Source organism: Sorex araneus, chromosome X (genome assembly GCF_027595985.1).
Source record: "Sorex araneus isolate mSorAra2 chromosome X, mSorAra2.pri, whole genome shotgun sequence".
Taxonomy (NCBI): domain Eukaryota; kingdom Metazoa; phylum Chordata; class Mammalia; order Eulipotyphla; family Soricidae; genus Sorex; species Sorex araneus.
In genome coordinates, this window is record NC_073313.1 from 338060559 (window position 1) to 338078516 (window position 17958).

Sequence of the window (17958 nt, forward strand, 5' to 3'; positions counted from 1 at the left end):
CTAAAAAATATCACTTAAATTGAATTGAGTTGAATTGAATTTATTATATATATGGACTAACATGAGAAAATATTATAAAATGGAAATTTAACTTCCAGGCATAAAATAATATTTCAATCACTAACATAATACAACAGTGGAATGGCCATCTTGCTGACTTTTATGCTATCCAGTCCTGAAAATATTTAAGAAGTTTATGAAAAGATCATTTTAGGGTGTTGGTGAAGTAGAAGAATATGTATGTAATACTCTTATATAAAACTATGCAGGTAGTATAATAAATGTGATATAATTTTTCTCTACTGACTGCATATATTTAAGTATTCAATTTTGACTACTAAGAATAATTATGAACAGAAATTACCATTCACCCCATCCATATTAGGAAACATCTGCAGACCACGTAATATCCAAATAGAATGAGAAACAAGACTAGTTTTTTTTTTGTTTTGTTTTGTTTTGTTTTGTTTTTGCATTTGGGGTCATACCCAGTAATGTACAGGGATTACTCCTGGCTCATGCATTCAGGAATTACTCCTGGCAGAGCTTGGGAGATCATAATGGGATGCTGGAAGTCGAATCCGAGTTGGCTACATGTAAGGCAAACACCCTACCTGCTGTGCTATCACTCTAGCCCCAAGATTAGATTTTTTTCTAGGATAAGGGATAGAATTTTTTCTAGGACCACCCAGCACCTCATACATACAAGCTTTAAACTTTACCACTGAGTCGCATCCCTGCTATAGGGCTGGCATTTACAATATGAGAAGAGAGAGAGCTCTGGGTCTTATGATCTTACTCAGGTAGTAGTTTTCATGCTTACGTGCTCTGAAACCGACATGTGATTCATCATATAATCCTGCATGTGGTTTATGTTATAACCCCATCCCTTGTTACAAGCCCATCCCAACTGAAAAAGTAAGTATAGACACCATACTCAATGGCAAACAATGAGATTATATATTTTTACAGTAAATCTGTATTATGCCCAATTTAAATATATATTCTTAAAAGGGGGGAGTTAAAAATCAGACTGTGCCCTCTCAGTTACAGAGAAATAATTGCTGGCTAAATAAACACCTTCCACACAGTAAGTAGGATTAACATATTAGCAAGGGAATGAAAGCATATTTGGAAATGAACTCTTAGGAATTAAAAATATCTGTTGAAATAAATGCTAAGGCTTTGAACTCATACTACTAAATTAACTTTTATTGGAGCCAAATTTATAAAATTTCTATGCAGACTGTTCAAATGCTAGATGATTAGCTATGGCTAGAGTAGCAAGATATGCCATGTGATGAGATAAAAGGCTGGAGGAATATTATGAAAGGATTATCCCATTAAAATCTTGGAAAAGTGAAATTTTTTAACTCAAATACTGTACTACATATGTATCTTAAGGAAATGATTAAAAGTTGAAAATGTTTTTGGTGTGAATCAAGAGCAATGGTGCAATTGGTACATGCTTGCCTTGGGGTGGTCTACATAAATTTGATCCTTAGCAATCCAATATGGTCCCCTGGGCTCTGCTAGGGGTGATCCCTGAGAATAGTTGGAGTTATCTCTGAACACCACTTAGTATAGCCTCAAAACCAAAAAGTAAAATTAAAAACAGTAAATAAATGAAAAAGTTATGTTTTAGGAAAAATATTAGCCATTAAAATATGTTTATAAAATAAAAATATCAAGTGTTGAATAATAAAATTATGATATAGGATTAATCAGGCATAATTAGAATAATATTCTAATTAGTAATTAGAATTATATTCTAATTATAAAAATATAATGATGTTCACCATAAAAATTATGCTATTGATGTATATTATTTATTGTTATATAGAGATATATAACCCAAAAAGAAAAAGAGGGATGATAACAAAATATTCAGTACCAACCACATTCATCCAAACTGATATGTGCAAACTAACATAAATTTTTAATTTAATTAATTTATTAATGTTTTAATTTTAAAACTATATCTACGTTTATATGTTATAATATCTAACTTCATTTATTTGTTCATAGTTGAGGATTCTGGACCACATATGGTAGTCTTAAGGGCTTAATTCCTGACACTGTGTTTAAGATTACTTCGGAAAGGGTTGGTGGACCATATGTAATGCAGGCATTGAATCAGAGCTGCATGCAAAGCAAACACATTATTTCTAGTATAATGTCTTATCATACTTTATTGTTATATTATGGGAATATGCTATTTATGTGAAGAAATTAGTTTAAATATTTAAAATTTTGAAATTAGTGGAAATGACAGCATGCAGATAGTTAGTTGCTGATAAATTTTTGTCACCAGAAGGTAGAATAAAGGTTTAATGTTTTAGAAAATATATAGCTTTTCCCAAATAAAACGATATGTATAATAAAGATGAAGGAATTGGCTAATTTATCACAACTTTTATAGAAATTAAATGACAATGGAATATTATGTATTGAGTATATGTAATAGAACTGGAGAGTGGGAGGTTTGATTTGGATCAAACAAGTTTGATTTGATTCTCTGTACCACATGTTTGACTGGAAGCAACCCTGAGGTCACTGGGTATGACCTTGGATGACTTCAAGTACAATCAGTGTGGCCCAGATGCCTGTTGGCACCATAGACCCAGGCACCAGAGCATCCTATGGTCATAGCATGGATCGATCAACCCACTTGGCCAAGAATTAGCAGGAGTAGCTTTGTGTCCCTTGATCACCACCTGAGAGGTCAACCCCACCTCCCTACAAAAATAAGAAAAGCGTATCTAAAGAATATATGTGAGTATTATATGTGAAAGCATTATTATTATACTCATTTATCACTAGTATTATTCAATTCCACCTGCTCATGGTTAGTTGAGAAAACAAGAGTCCAGAAAACCTGAGTATGGAGCTCCTGTCGCAGCTCAGGGACAGGATTTTGTGGACCATCCAGCCCACTTGTTGGTTAAAGCAATGCCCTTTATTAACGGGGTAGGAAATTAGTGAGATCACATCTCAAAGATTATTATTTCTGCTGTACTTGTTTTTGGGGTACACCAGCAGTGTTCAGGGATTGGCCTGTCTCTGTTCTAAGGATCACTGCTGGAAGTGCTTGGGGGACCACCCAAAAATGATTTTTAATGGGATACAAATGCCTGCCAAGCATTTGCCACCCTGGGAAAGGAAATCATGATGACAAAAGTAGGCTGCAATTCTAAGACAGTTCTCTGAAATGTGTGTGATCCGGAGTGGCTGTCTCGCCTTCCTGATTCCCAACACCCTCATGCTTAAACTAGGTAGCGAGCTTCTTTTATGTGGATACAGTGAGGATTAAAAACCTAAGTCAGAAATTATTACTAGCTCTGTAAATTGATGGTCATGGAGAATATCATGCTAAGTGAAATGAGACAGACAGAGAGGGACAGACATAGAATGATGGCACTCATTTGTGGAACACAAAATATCATAATATGAAACTGACACCCAAGGACAGTAAAGACAAGGGCCAGCAAGATTGCTCCATGGTTAAAAGCCTGCCTTATTACCTGGAAGAGAAGGCAGCTGGGATAGAGAAGGGATCACTAAATCAAAGATGGTTGGAGGGATTGCTTAGGATAGGAGCTGTGTGCTGAAAGTAGATAAAGGACCAAACATGATAGCCTCTCATTATCTGTATTGCAAACCATGATGCCCGTACGTAAAGAGAGAGAGTAAGAGGGAAATTGTCTGCCATAGAGGCAGGCGGAGGGATGGGATAAGGGGGGATACTGGAGACAGTGGTGGTGGAATATGAACACTCGTGGATGGATGGATGTTTGATCATTGTATGACTAAAACTCAATATGAAAGTTTTGTAACTGTAGTCACAGTGATTCAATAAAAAAAGTTTTCTCAAGTCTGAAAATGAAGAAATTATTACAAGCTCACAATACATACTAAATATTGGGAGCAACAATTTACCCTTTTGTATATAAATCAAAAAGCAATTTCACAAAATAATAATAGATTTAAGATAATGTGCCTCTTCCTCTAGTCCTAAGTCTGTCATACACGTATTACATAAGCACCAGAATATATAATTTATACTCAGACTCTCAATCTGGGATCTTCTCCAGTGAATGACCTTTAAGGGTCTGTGTGAGACTCTAATGAAAGAACCCGACTAGAACTATTCTTAAATCTAAAAGGTATCATACAAATAATAGTAATTAAAACAGAAATTAAGAACAATGTGTAGAAGCACAAATGGGCTTTTTGATTAATGTTTATAAGTTAACTTACTTTGTTTCTAAAATCCTAAATGTACATAAAATGTCCCTTTTTTTTGTTGGTCAAACCCAGTGGTACTTTAGGTCTTATTCCTAGCTCTGCATTCTAGAATAGCTCCTGGAAAAGGTTGGGGAATCATATTCGGCATCAAGACTAAACCAATTTAGGCCACTATTTACAAGGCAAGTGAAGGTTAACTATACTATCACGCCCGCTCCAGATTATAAAATGTTCTTAAACATGAAAAGATATGGTTAATGTATCAGTTTAGTGTGTGCATATTTAGTCAACTAAAAATAAAGCTGAAGCATCTAACTATATGGTTTCAGTAAGAAATGACTGGAAGAAAAATGCCTCTCTCAATTGGCCAAATTTGACATCAGAAGTCACTGCATTCCAAGTCCTACTTGGTTTTAGGCAGCATTTCCTATAGTCCCAACACAAGTGCCCAGGGCCATTCACATTGACATACCACACTCTGTGATTCTTCAGATATAAGCACGGGTGGACACGTGTTCAGACGACAGCTCATGCACTGTGGCCTTGGCCTCTGCGTGAACTTCTCTGCAAGAAAAAGAGGACAGAAGTGTTAGTGGAGCCTTCTCCCTTCCCTTGGCCTAACAAGAACGGGCATCTCCCTCTCTGTGACCACTCCCCTTCTATGGAGGTTGTCTATTCATTCACACTTGCTATGATCCAGCTTTTCCTTAGAGGTACAGAACTTTTGACATAAGTGTCTTTTTATTTGTGAGAATACTTGTTATCTCCAAACTCAGAAATAATAGTTTTTGATGAAGATGTGGACAAAAGGGAACTGTTATACACCATTGATGGGAACATAAACTGGGGCATATATTAAGAAAAACAGTGTGAAGATTCCTCAAAGCACTTCAAAACTTGAATACCATGCAATCCAAGTACCATGCTACTCTGGATATTTACCACCAAATTATAAAAACACTAAATGGAAGAAATATGTGAACTACCGTGTTTTCTGAAGCATTATTTTCAATAACTAAGAATTAGAAACAAGCCTACTGAATGAAGATGTGGTAGATATGTACATATACATATATAAGATAAAATATATGCTACATATGATGAAATGTTATATTATTACATGTATATCATAAAATACTACTCAGCTATAAAAAAGGTGAAATTCTGACATTTGCGACAACATGGATGGACCAAGCAGCAACAATTTTATAAGGATTGGGAGACAATTTCCACTAACAGCAATCTGTGAATAGACAGTTGAAAACCACTGATCTAGAACATATTATGTTTAAAGAAATACCAGATAAAAGACAAATATCAGGAGAAATATTTCACTCTTGTGGTTCATGAAGAAAAACACAAATGAACTATACTAAATTGAACTACAAGACTATTTTCTAAAAGGAAATATAATACATATTTATTAATGGTTACAAGAAGAGAGAGAATAAGGGGAAACAGAAAGAAGGGGACAAAGGGGACAATTAAATAGTGAAGGATAGATTGAATTTTCAGTGGTAAACATTATGTGGTAGACACAAAAGTTCATTTTCAGTGATGCCCACTTGAAACTTACATACTGCTATAATGCAGTGGGATTTTAATAAAAATAAATAAATCAGGAGCCAGAGAGATAGTGCAGTGGGTAAAGCACTTGTGTTGCACGTGGCCAACCTAGATTTGACCTGGGTATCACATATGGTTCTCCAGCCCTGTCATGGGTAATACCTGCACACAGATCCAGAAGTAAGGCCTAAATACATATGGTTGTGACGCAAAGTCCCCCCTCAAAATAAAAATAATTAAAGTAATGCTAATAAATTAAAATTAAAGCATAAAATTAAAGCATAGGTGTTGTGAATAAGTTCTTAAGTCTCAGGCATTCCTAAACTGACTGCAAACAAAAGATAAGTGATGGATGAACTTCGACTCTGGACTCTAGGTACTAATCAGTCATCAAGATTCTGGAATCAGGATGTGTACCAAAGGTCAAATTAGGATCTCAAACTTGGTTACTAAGATCAGGTGTGGACAAATCTTATAATGTAAATTACAGATTTAAAATAAATAGATGAAAAAAATAGGAAGGAGGCACTTTCTGATATCTCCGGTTCCCTACATTTACACAAAAACCTGGAGTGATTGAAGAAAAAGAATAGAATTCCTTTAGAGCACTAACTCAACTTTTTCTAACCACCAACCATGTTGATTCCAATTTTAGCAGTTCCGTGGGAAGAAAACTGAAACATGAAATTTTATGCTTTCAATTTTGCACATATTCTTCACCTCTACCTGAATTGCCCTTCCCTTCTGGGTCTTCATGAGCCTGCCCAGAATCATCTTTCTGATGTGAATGAGGATTATGAGAAGGGCAAAGGTTTCCAATCTTAGACAAGATCAGACAAAGACATTTTCTATTAATGACCCTTTAGGAGAAGTCAGACTCTTAGCTACTGTTGACTATGATCTCATTTACTCTGCAAAGATGGAAATGACTATTCTCATGGTATATTGTCTCACAATGTCACATAGCACACTGAGATATATTGTTAGAACATGGCCTTCTAGACCCAAGACCAAATCAGACTATAGAGATTTTCTTTACCTTGTTCAAGGTAACCTCCATTTTCCCAGATCCATCTACACTTTAGAATGGAGTCCTTCACACTTTTTAGGATAAAGCATTTAGCACTTAATAATATGCTTTAGTTCACAGGCTGAAACATTCTCCTTTAGAACTAGCATTAGTGGGGTTTCCAAGGTCCCATAATTTTTATAAAATGTGGAGACTATTTTAGATGACTTAATGCAAAGGAAACATATATCAACATTTTTTTTTCTTTTTGGGTCACACCCATATGATGCACAAGGGTTACTCCTAGCTCATGCACTCAGGAATCTCTCCTGACAGTGCTCGGGGGACCATATGGGATGCTGGGAATCGAACTTGGGTTGGCCACGTGCAAGGCAAACACCCTACCCACTTGCTATCTTCTCCAGCTCCATATATAGACAGTTTAAAACAGTAATACAGATATCAAGTTTCTGATGATTTCTAATAATGGGAAAAAACAAAACCAAGAGCACATTAGAAGATAGGAGAATTTTAGACCATGGAACATTACTTTATAACTGAAAAGGACAGTAAATCTACTTTAACTTTGGTTTGAGTATATTTTCCTGTTGTGAGGCAGAAACCAGTATTCTAATGGTTTTAGGATTCCTTGAATCATTCCCTGCACTTGGGCAGAGCAGGGCAGGCCATCTGTTGTGAACATGAAACCAACACAGCATACTAAAACATGTGCCGGCTACAGGTTGCAATGCCTAAGCATGTGTGAGTTTTCTTTTCTCCCTCATTTGACAGTTATCAGCAATGCTGATAGGGGCGCATTATTAAATCTTGTGGGCAGAACATAGGGCATCAATAGTGGAATACATTTACTCTTATATGTCAAAGCTTCTTAAACATTTTTGCCCCAAAAATGAAACATGGGCACCGTAAGTATCTCAGAATCCATACAGTTTATTCTTTTACATTATTATTTTTGTTTTGCTTTGTTTTCACACTATACTCAGCAGTGCTCAGTGGCTTGTACTGGCTCACTTAAGTATCACTTTAAGTGGTGTTTGAAGGATCTTGGAGTGTTGAAATCAAAGTGTCCCTTGTCCCCCATCCTATATCAAGGTGTGCTCAGTCCATTGAGCTTTCTTTCTTGCCCCAGAGTTCATTTTATGTTAAAGTTTGGTTGTTGGACATTCATAAACCTTTCACTGTTGACATTTTTTGTTTAGTGTACCAACCCTCTCTCTCCCTGTCAGTTATGTGATTCCATTTGGGATTGATTCGCAGGTTAGGAAGCCAGGTTATAAAGAACTTGACTGAACCCTACATTTCACTTCGCTTAGAAAGCGAGGTGTATGTAAAATTCACAAGATTAGTGTGCATGTGGTCAAGTAAGTAAGGCAGAGCCATGCATATCTGTGTGACTTTGTGTACATGAAAATAGTACTTAACTTCTGAAACTTCCCTGGCTTTCATTTGTTCTTAGGAAATCATTTACTTTCTTCTAAATAAAAGACACAGCTATAAAAATTTACATGAGTGGTTTATGCAAATATTATTAAATTTTAAAATGTAATGGGAAAAAAGCTCAAGTCCAACATAGGTAGTTATTACAATTTTATACTTTTTAATTAATTTTTATTAATAATCAGTGTCTTTTTTTTCTTTTTGGGTCACACCCAGCGATGCACAGGGCTTACTCCTGGCTCTGCACTCAGGAATTACCCCTGGCGGTGCTCAGGGGACCATATGGGATGCTGGGAATTGAACCTGGGTCGGCCGAGTGCAAGGCAAACGCACAACCCGCTGTGCTATTGCTCCAGCCCCAATAATCAGTGTCTTAACTTGCAAAATACTGGAATAATGGCCTATATAGCTACTCACAAGTATAGGACTTACAGAACTTTTATTTATTTGTTTATTTATTTATTAATTTATTTATTTATTTTGCTTTTCAGTCCCAGTCGGAAATGCTCAGGGGTTACTCCTTGCTTTACACTCAGGAATTACTCTTAGTGGTGCTCAGGGGACCATATGGAATGCTAGGGTCGACCATGTGCAAGGCAAATGCCCTACCCTCTGTGCTATAGCTCCAGCTCCAACTTTTTTCTAGTAAGGACCAAACAAATTTTTTCAAGGTCTAGTAAACATATACAAATAAAATGACAAGATGAAAAAAAATTCAGAAATACAGTTTAGCTCCTCCCACCTCCCCTTTCTTTCTCTCAGCTACTATCAGTTCTAATTTTTGGCTCTGTGCTCAGGGATCCTTCCTAGTTGGCCTCATGTGGTACTAGGGATCAATTCAGATTAAGTTACGTTTAAAACAAAACCGAAAATCCATACACCACCTCTCCACATTCCATTCCTCATCTGTAGCTTTTTCGTTTGTAAACAAGGTTAATAGATTAACAGATCTCTTCTGGCCATGACAATTATCTTCAATCGTATTACATAAAGTTCTGCATGAATATCACTACTCTTAAAAATAAAAGTTACAGAGGTCAGAGTGATAGCACAGAGAGTAAGGCATTTGTCTTCCACATGTCCAACTCAAGTTTGATCCTAGGCATCCCATATGATCCCTCAACCACTGCCAGGGGTAATTCCTGAATACCGAGCCAGGAGGAACCCCTGAGCATCACTGAGCGTGACTCCCAAAGCCAATGAATGAATGAATGAATGAATGAATAAATAGTCTGTGCCCCATGGCTCAGTTCAGAATGCATATAAACATATATATGTTACAAGCTTTCCATGAAACGATAAGCAATACAACTAAAAGTTTAATAAATGAGGCAAATTCTATTACTCAGTATCAGCTTTGAAACCTAATATACTGAAGAGGTCAGATGATATCAGAATTAAAGATCTGGCTTTTAAAACCCTCTGGGAGATACATAAGTCATATTAGTCATATTATATCATTTGTAGGCTTTTCTGAGTAAACTTCCCCAAACAGATATAAAGTTATAATGTATTAATTCAAAGTTAGTTAACAAATCACAACTATTTTCCCTAAAATGATTACACTTTCAACTCTCTATTTCTGATTTGAACTTTGGACTCATGCTTTTGCTCTTGTGGACTTTGATCAAATTTCTTTTTTTTAAAATTTTATTGAATCACCACGAGATATATTTATAAGCTCTCATGTTTGAGTTACAATCACACAATGATTGAATACCCATCCCTCCACCAGTGCACATTCCCCACCACCAATATCCCCAGTATATCCCTCCACTACCCGCCTTTCCCACCCTCCTACTGCCTCCATGGGAGAAAATATTCCTCATACTCTTTCTCTACTTTTGGTCATTATGGTTTGAAATACAGATACTGAAAGTTTATCATGTTTGATCAATCAAATTTATAATCCACCATAGTGATGGGCATACCTGTTGGAAAACAGAATCTCATAACATTGAAAGTGAGCATCATATAGATTCCCTGTCTCTCCACCCATAGAAGGTCAGATAAATGCTATTGTCCAGCTGATAAGGGTATGTCCTACCTCATGACAGCAGATAGACCAGAGATTTTTATGTTACTAGCCTAAAAATTTACTTCTCTATGTTCTTCCATTTAGACTTTTATATACTTTTCAGTATGATACTACCCTGTTATAACTAAAAGTACAATAGTATAGTGGTACATATTCTTTATTTTTAGAATGTTTATTTGATGTTTGTTTTGTTGAGGCAGGCTAATTTCATTTAGTGAGCTGATTTCCATATGCCTTCTGGAAAAGTGGTATTGTGAGAATTAAATACAAAAATACCTTCAAATATATATGAACATATAGCAGAGCCTGAAGCAACAATAATAGAACATGATAACAACTAGCTAAACCCTGTCTTAACTTGGAGGAGCTATCCTTAACATTGCAATAAGAAGCTCTCTTTTGCCATTTCTTTGATTATATACAATGGAAATTCAATTCTCACTGGTACTACCAATAGAATAAAGGCAAAATAATTGGAATAGAACCTCAAGTCCTCTTCAAATGGGAGAATTCATGATTTTTGTGTAAAGCATTTTCTACCAATAAATTCATGTGTTTTTCTTAGTTACTGACTGAGAAGATGAAAAAATGAGATTTCTACGTAGATCCAACTAATTGCTTATAGGACCAGCAATCCCCAAACCCCAAGCTCACCTGCGTCACAGAATAAACACAGTCTCACTCTAACTCCAGTGCCAATAGAGTCTCAGGAGGTAGATCCCAGGAGGAGAAAGGAAGGAGAGGGGAGAATGCTGTGAAGGAAATTTGCTCCCTGGGGAAGACCTCCCCAAGTCAGGTTTAGGATCTCTGCTGGGAGTCAGGGTATTTATGTTCTGACACTGGCTTGGCAACCTACCATCACAACACCACCACGTATGAACATTGTGATGTCAGCCACACAATTGCAAATTGCAGTACACAGGCGAAAAAAGCCAAGTATAAGTCAAAAAATTTAGGTGTCTTTCTTTATCACTCTGAAATCCCTTTCTTTGACTCATTTTGCTAATCAGTGAAGTCAAACCAGTTGACAACTTGTCTTCAAACAATGTTCTCTACATCTGAGTACCCTCCGGTGACATTCAACTATTGCTGAACAAATGCTCACTCACAGAGAGTAAGGACAGAGGAAGGCAGAGTCGGATGAGCAGAGGCCTATGTGGCAAGGGTAGGGTAGAGACAGGTAGAACAGAGACTGAGTTGGGCAGATCAAGTGAGGAGCAGAATAGGGACAAGGACTCAGCTTGTTCCTAACGTGGTCAGGACAGAGGCCGTGGGCAGAGCTGGGTAGGAACAGGAGTGCAGAGAGGCAGAACCATATGAAGAGAACATAAACCCTAAATTCTACTTCCTCTGCATTCATTTGAAGAGGTTCCTCATTAATGAAAGTTTGAAAGTCATTGGACTGGCTCAGTTTCCTAAATTTATTTGGTCTTCCTGAAAAAAAAAAAAGACATTCAGCATTCACCTAGAAAATCTGTCTTCTTTAAGAAAACAAACATTAAGCGCCCTCTACATCGAATTGTACCAGAAGCTACTACTGGCCCTGAGGGGTGGTGTCACACGCTTTGAAACACACTCAAGTGAACTCAACATTTCTAAGCCTTGCTGCTCAAAGAGGCAAGTTTGGATTGTAATGATTACACCTCCTGAAAAAGGTAGGATGTGGTTATACTGATTGAACAGCCTATGCAATTCAGGACCTTACAATTTAAGGAAATAAAACACTGATTGGGACATAAGATAATAAACTGAATAGCTTACAATATGTAGGTGCCAAATGGAAAGTATTTAAAGAACCACAAACCAAAGTTTCAAAATTCTATTAGTTGTCTTTGTGCCCATCCAACGGGAAACAGCAAAGAGGCAAGGGCTCCATTTCTGCCATCCCCACTCTCTGACAGAAGAAGGAACACAGGATCCTTCTCACCCCAGAATGCATATTAGAATCACCTGGGGAGATTTTAAAACTCGCTGACACCCACCTGCAGAGACTGTGATTTAATTGGTCTGAGCTGGAGCCCAGGCATCTGCATTTTTAGAAAAGATCCCCAGGGAGCCCTAATGTGCAGTCAGCTCTAAGAGCCACTGACTCAAAAGAGAGACCTAAAATCCACGGAAGGAATCCCAGGCATGAGTCCTCTGCCACTTCCTAGCAGTGTGAGCTTCACATTCAATTAATTCATCCATTAGTGAAATGGGATTAAAAAAAAAGATTTCAAAACCAAACAGAAAAAAATCCTTACCCCTCCCAACTTGGAGGTATTATGAAAATCAATTTTAAAATATAAGGCCAAACCTGATTTTAAAAGTATAGCTCTTGGGGGCTGGAGCAATAGCACTATGGATAGGGCATTTGCCTTGCACACGGCTGACCCAGGTTCGATTCCCAGCATCCTGCATGGTCCCCCGAGCACCGCCAGGGGTAATTCCTGAGTACAATTTCAGGAGTAACCCCTGTGCATCGTTGGGTGTGACCCAAAGAAAAAGCAAAAATAAAATAGAATAAAAGTATAGCTTTTTTGTGAATTCTGTTTTTTACTTAAAAGAGATAAAAAAGATTCAGAAGTGAAACAATATGAAAGTACTGGGCACAGATGCAGCAAGAGAAGAACTAAGGTAGGAGTGGGATGGGGGGAGGAGGGGAACAAGAAAGAAAGGTCATATTCTTGAGCTTTAGCTACAAAGCCATAGCCTGTATTTTCTATCACTTTACTATGAAAGCAGTGATTTGTGATTTGAGCTTAAATCCTTTTGTAATAGGAGATGGAAATGTCCGGGACTCGAGACCATGAGCTATATAAGCCATGATTTTACATGTTGGCTCTGAAACCGGAAGTCCTGTAAGCTGGTGATTTAGAAGATTTAATCCAGTGGGCATTTATTCTCTGCAGAGTTGAAACAGGTGGCTCTTGGGCTTGAGATGCAGGATGCTGAGCCAAGAATATGCAGGTCCTTGTCATAAACCAGCTCCCCTCAAGAATGGAAAAGCAACAATGATAGTGACAGATCTATGAATGGAGCAGAGGAAGGACGCTGTGCAACTCAGATGTCAGGGAAGACACCTCGGAGGCCCAGTGCCCCAGTGAGAGTGGAAGTACAGTCTGCACTGGAAAGAGGAGCAGGATCTGGGGACCTCACTGAAACAGGTGCCGGCGTGCACTCTTACCCTAGCCAGGAGCCACAAGCTTGAATGATGTAGTATCCGTGCTCACACGTGAGAAGACCTAATGTCCTGGCTCCATGGTATATTTAAGAATTTGGTGTTTTTTTGCTTTTTGGGTTACACCTGGCTATGTACATGGGTTATTCCTGGCTCTGCACTCAAGAATTACTCCTGGCAGTGCTCAGGGTACCATTTGGGATGCTGGGAATCGAACTCAGGTCGGCTGCATGCAAGGCAAATGACTTACCTGCTGTAAGTCATTTGGAGCTATCGCTCCAGCCCCTATTTAAGAATTTTTAATAGTACTGGAGTCATCTAACTTTTACTGGGCTGTTTCTTGACACATTCAAAAGTATAAGTCTAAATATTTCAATGAAGTCCTGAACTACTAAGAATGTGTATGACCTTACACATATAGATTGACTCAGCATCTGAGAGAGGACACTGAAATATCCCAGAGATGACCCAGGCTGCTAGGACTGTGTGCGGGCATTCAGCAGAGATTCTCAGCAGAATGTTACACACACACACAACGAGACAAACCACCAGGTCCATTTGTGGCCCCATAGCTCTATACACAATATTGTTTTCATCATACAAAGAACAAAGTTTACATTTGTAAGTAAAAATTCACAGTTTCTCAGCCATTCAATATAAGGTCTGCTTTCAGTTGTCTTGAATAACATCTGATAATGAATTCTACCCCACTGATGCTTCTTATTTTAAACCCTGTCTGTAAGCAACACAACAAGAAGGAATTTGGAAGCAGAAGAGCAAGATAAAAGACAAGGAATAAAAGTGTGAAATTCAGGCACAGACTAGGATCAAGGTAGATCCTTCTCACTGAAATACATTCTGCCAAAGGTATTTTTATTCTCTTGCATCTCTATCTTGAATCTATTGCCCTTGGTCCTAAGGGCAGGTTTAGAAAGAGGAAAGACGGGTCTGGGTAAAGTGAGGGGGAGGTAGTGAGGTGTGCAGAATTCCAGTTTGATGACTCTGGGTTAGGGATGGCATGGTGTTTAGGTGCACTGATCTAGGACGTCCTCTTATAACCTAAGGGAGAATAAGGACAAGGATGATGCTAAAGAGCAGAGAAAAACTTGATTTTTTAGGGATGGTTGTCAACTTCTTTAAGAAAAACAAGGAACCATTGAAGATTTTAGAGCACTCTTCTTGGAATAGTCCAGAGATTAGTAGATTTCCTTCAGGCATCCTGAATGCTTCCATATGAAGGGCTATTGAATTCAGTCAAAATGCATGAAAAGCACAAGAAGTGGGTGTAGATACATTCATTGGAAGCCTGTTGACCCTGAGAAATGGAGCGATTTGTTTTCTGTTAGGTCTACTAACATGGGGCTTAGAATGACTGATGTTTCTGGGTAAGGGGATTTCCACACAAAGAACACCCATGATTATGTTATATGAGACAAAGATCTCATCTCTGTGTCTTTGGAGGACAAAGGTGTATGGCAAACACAGGTCCTGCTAAGTTGTCTTCCTGGTATAGAATCGGCTTTTGGTTTTTGTTTTATAAAGGACTGTATATGCAAGAAAGGGAAGATGTGGAACAAGATCATTGGAAAGAACTTTGGCTTCTTCATGCCCCAAACCTTTCACTTCCTTTTTTGTTATTTTCCTGTCAGACATGCTGAGGGCAGCTTTCTCTCAGCTGCCTAAAAGGGTTGCACAGTCAGCATCATGGTGCTAGAGAGCTTCTCATCACTTGGAGTGGGAATCACCTGGCTGTCTTAAAGACTGTCCATAGAAAGAGAAAGAAAGAGCAAGCCATGTGGCCACTTACTTTCAACTGTCAGAGTCAAACATTTAATTAGTATAAGACCTAAAGACCATGAGTAGTCTGAGGGACTGTGCACTTGGTTTCAGGTGATGCTCACCAACTGGCAGTTTCTTTTTGGAAGAGCTAAGCTGAAAAAGCAACTTATCATCAGAGGGGAATCCTGAACGAGATTCCTGATGGTTTCTGAGCTACCGTATGCACCAAACCAACAACAAATCCTGTTTGTCCTTGTTGCATATTTGAGGATGGTTTGATTTTAGAGAATATGTGGGAAGAGAGATGATAAGGACTGAAGTCAGATGCCTTGAGCTCACAAACCATCAACTAAAGGTTGAATTTGTCACCCATATTTCATAATAGTGCAACTGGAGCAAAGCAACTTTAAAAGAGTCACAGTCAATTATTGAACATATTATAAAGATTGTATTTCCATTAATATATAAATTAGGAATAGAAAATGAAAGGGACATCCACAGTCTTGAGAATAGGATTTATCTCTATTGCAAATGAGGCCACATTATTTTATTTTAATTTTTTTGATTAGTGAATCACCATGAGTTACAGTTATAAACTTGTGAACTTTCATGTTTGCATTTAGTTTATATCTCTCCACCAGTGCCCAGTCCCCTCCACCAATGTTCCCAGTATCCCTTCCACCCTCCCACCCCATCACCCCCCACCCCACCTCTGTGGCAGGGAATTCGAGGCCACATTATTTTAAATAAACTATTCTCCTTATTAGGGATGGGAGGCATTTAAATAACATAAATATAGATAAACACATAATTCATTAATATCCACATATAATTTGAGACAAATTTCTTATTTTCTTATAGAAGAAACCAGAAGTTAAGTATTTCCAATACCATGCCTTATCTATATCCCTAGACTTTTATCCATATCAATCTACATCTGTATATCTTATACCTATACTTATATTCTTATATTCAATATTCTTATACCTATACACATAGATGTGTACCCAGTTAGTCAATTTCCACAAGAAAAGCAATCAGGATATGCTAATTAGCTCTGAATGAAGCTAAAATCATAGTTTTAAAATAGTGATTTTCCCATCATGCTAGATATTCAGGCAGAGACTATCAGCATATGAACACATATCAGGGATTTCTGACTTAGGAGATAGGCTAGGGTGTCTGCAATCTGTGACACAATCTTTATCTATCAGAGATTCTGTGACACTCTAAGTCCAGGGGACTTTGTAGTAGATATATATGAACTTAGAAAAGAGGATTCGTCATCTAGGGATGAGTATGGGGCAGGACTCTGAAGGCTGAGTATAATTCAGATGAAAAGAGAAGGCAGGACATGCTGCTTTGGTGGGAAGAGGAGATGGCGATCCACACTGAACAGGGAGTATCTTAAAAATGGTATTAGCTACTGTGCATTATCCATTTGGCAAATTATATGTAGCAGGACCACAAACATCAGATAATTCCCTCTGCTATCCAGCCATTATAAGAGGCTTACTCAGAGCATCATTGGTTCCATTACAGAGGAAGAGAAACTAACCAAATTGCTAGGTTTCCAGAGAGGAAGACGGCGGAAAGTGATGGGGTCAGGAAAAAGAGGGGTGGGGATTCAAAAGTAAATGTCTTTCCTCAAAATCAGTTCATTTCAAAATTGTGGCACCTTGAATAGGTAGCATAATTAAATCAAAGAGGGAGTTATGTTTAGAACCCCATTGGGATAGATATAATATAAAACAAAAATAATTCTGTTTTTTCAGGAGGTATTATAACTAAGCCACACATCAGTCAGAAGGTATACTAAAGGACTAAAAATCTTTGTACAGATTTTTAGCCTTTCTGGGTTCCATCCCTGGTATTCCATATGCTGAGCCCTCCAGGAGTGATTCCTGAGTCCAGAATCAGGAGTAAACCCTGAACATTGCCAGGTATGGCCCTAAAACAATAATCTTGTCCCCAAGAATTTTTGTTAGATCACCAGAAATAAGACCAAATTTAGTCACTGAAACTCAAATAAAAATATTTAGGGGTAAGAAGAAATAGTTCCTTTCCTCAAATGAAATGAAAAAAAAAATTCTGCAGAGACCAATTCTTCAATAAAGGCTTGTGCTGTTTAGTAAACTGTTACTATTCAGACCAAAGTTTTATTTTAAGAGAAAGGATGTCATGCATGACCAATATTTCTGTTTTCAGTTTTTTCTCTTTGTTTAAAAAAATCCTAACATATAACAGAGCTTTGTGATTTATTCTGGGAAGCTTTTCTGAGTGTAAATATATGTAATTGCCTATGTGTATATTTTAACAATGATATAGACAGCAGTTCCATCTAGAGATCCTATCTCACCTATGTCATTAACTACAAGAGAAAAAAATGGGAAGGGGTGGGGGTGGAGAGGTTTGTGGGATCTGTCAATGTTACAAAGAGAACAGCAGAGACAAAAGTCATAGACAGATGTTCCATGCTGTTGCAATGCCTGTGCTTTTACCCAGTACCTAAGGGCAATGCTTAGAGTTTCTCCAGATGGATGGAAGCCATAGTCTGCCTCTGTGTGTAGAAACACAAGATTTAGTGGATCAGGAAGACAAGCCTATCTCTTCACAAGCAGGCTACTGGAAGGTTGAATCAGTAAGCCTAACCCAACACGTGCTGGGCTTGTAAAGGAACCCAAGATGTCTCAGACCATC

The 17958-nt window shown here is 37.8% G+C and overlaps 1 protein-coding gene across 24 annotated transcripts in view; it reads right to left on the reverse strand.

Annotated features, from left to right (window-relative positions):
• MYT1L (myelin transcription factor 1 like) overlaps positions 1 to 17958 on the reverse strand; it is a 513839-nt gene that overhangs the window by 461544 nt on the left and 34337 nt on the right. For all 24 annotated transcript variants that reach the window (XM_055120044.1, XM_055120037.1, XM_055120036.1 and 21 more), the window contains exon 2: positions 4721 to 4812. The gene's annotated coding sequence lies outside the window, so the exon portion shown is untranslated. The remainder of the gene's footprint in view (positions 1 to 4720; positions 4813 to 17958) is intronic.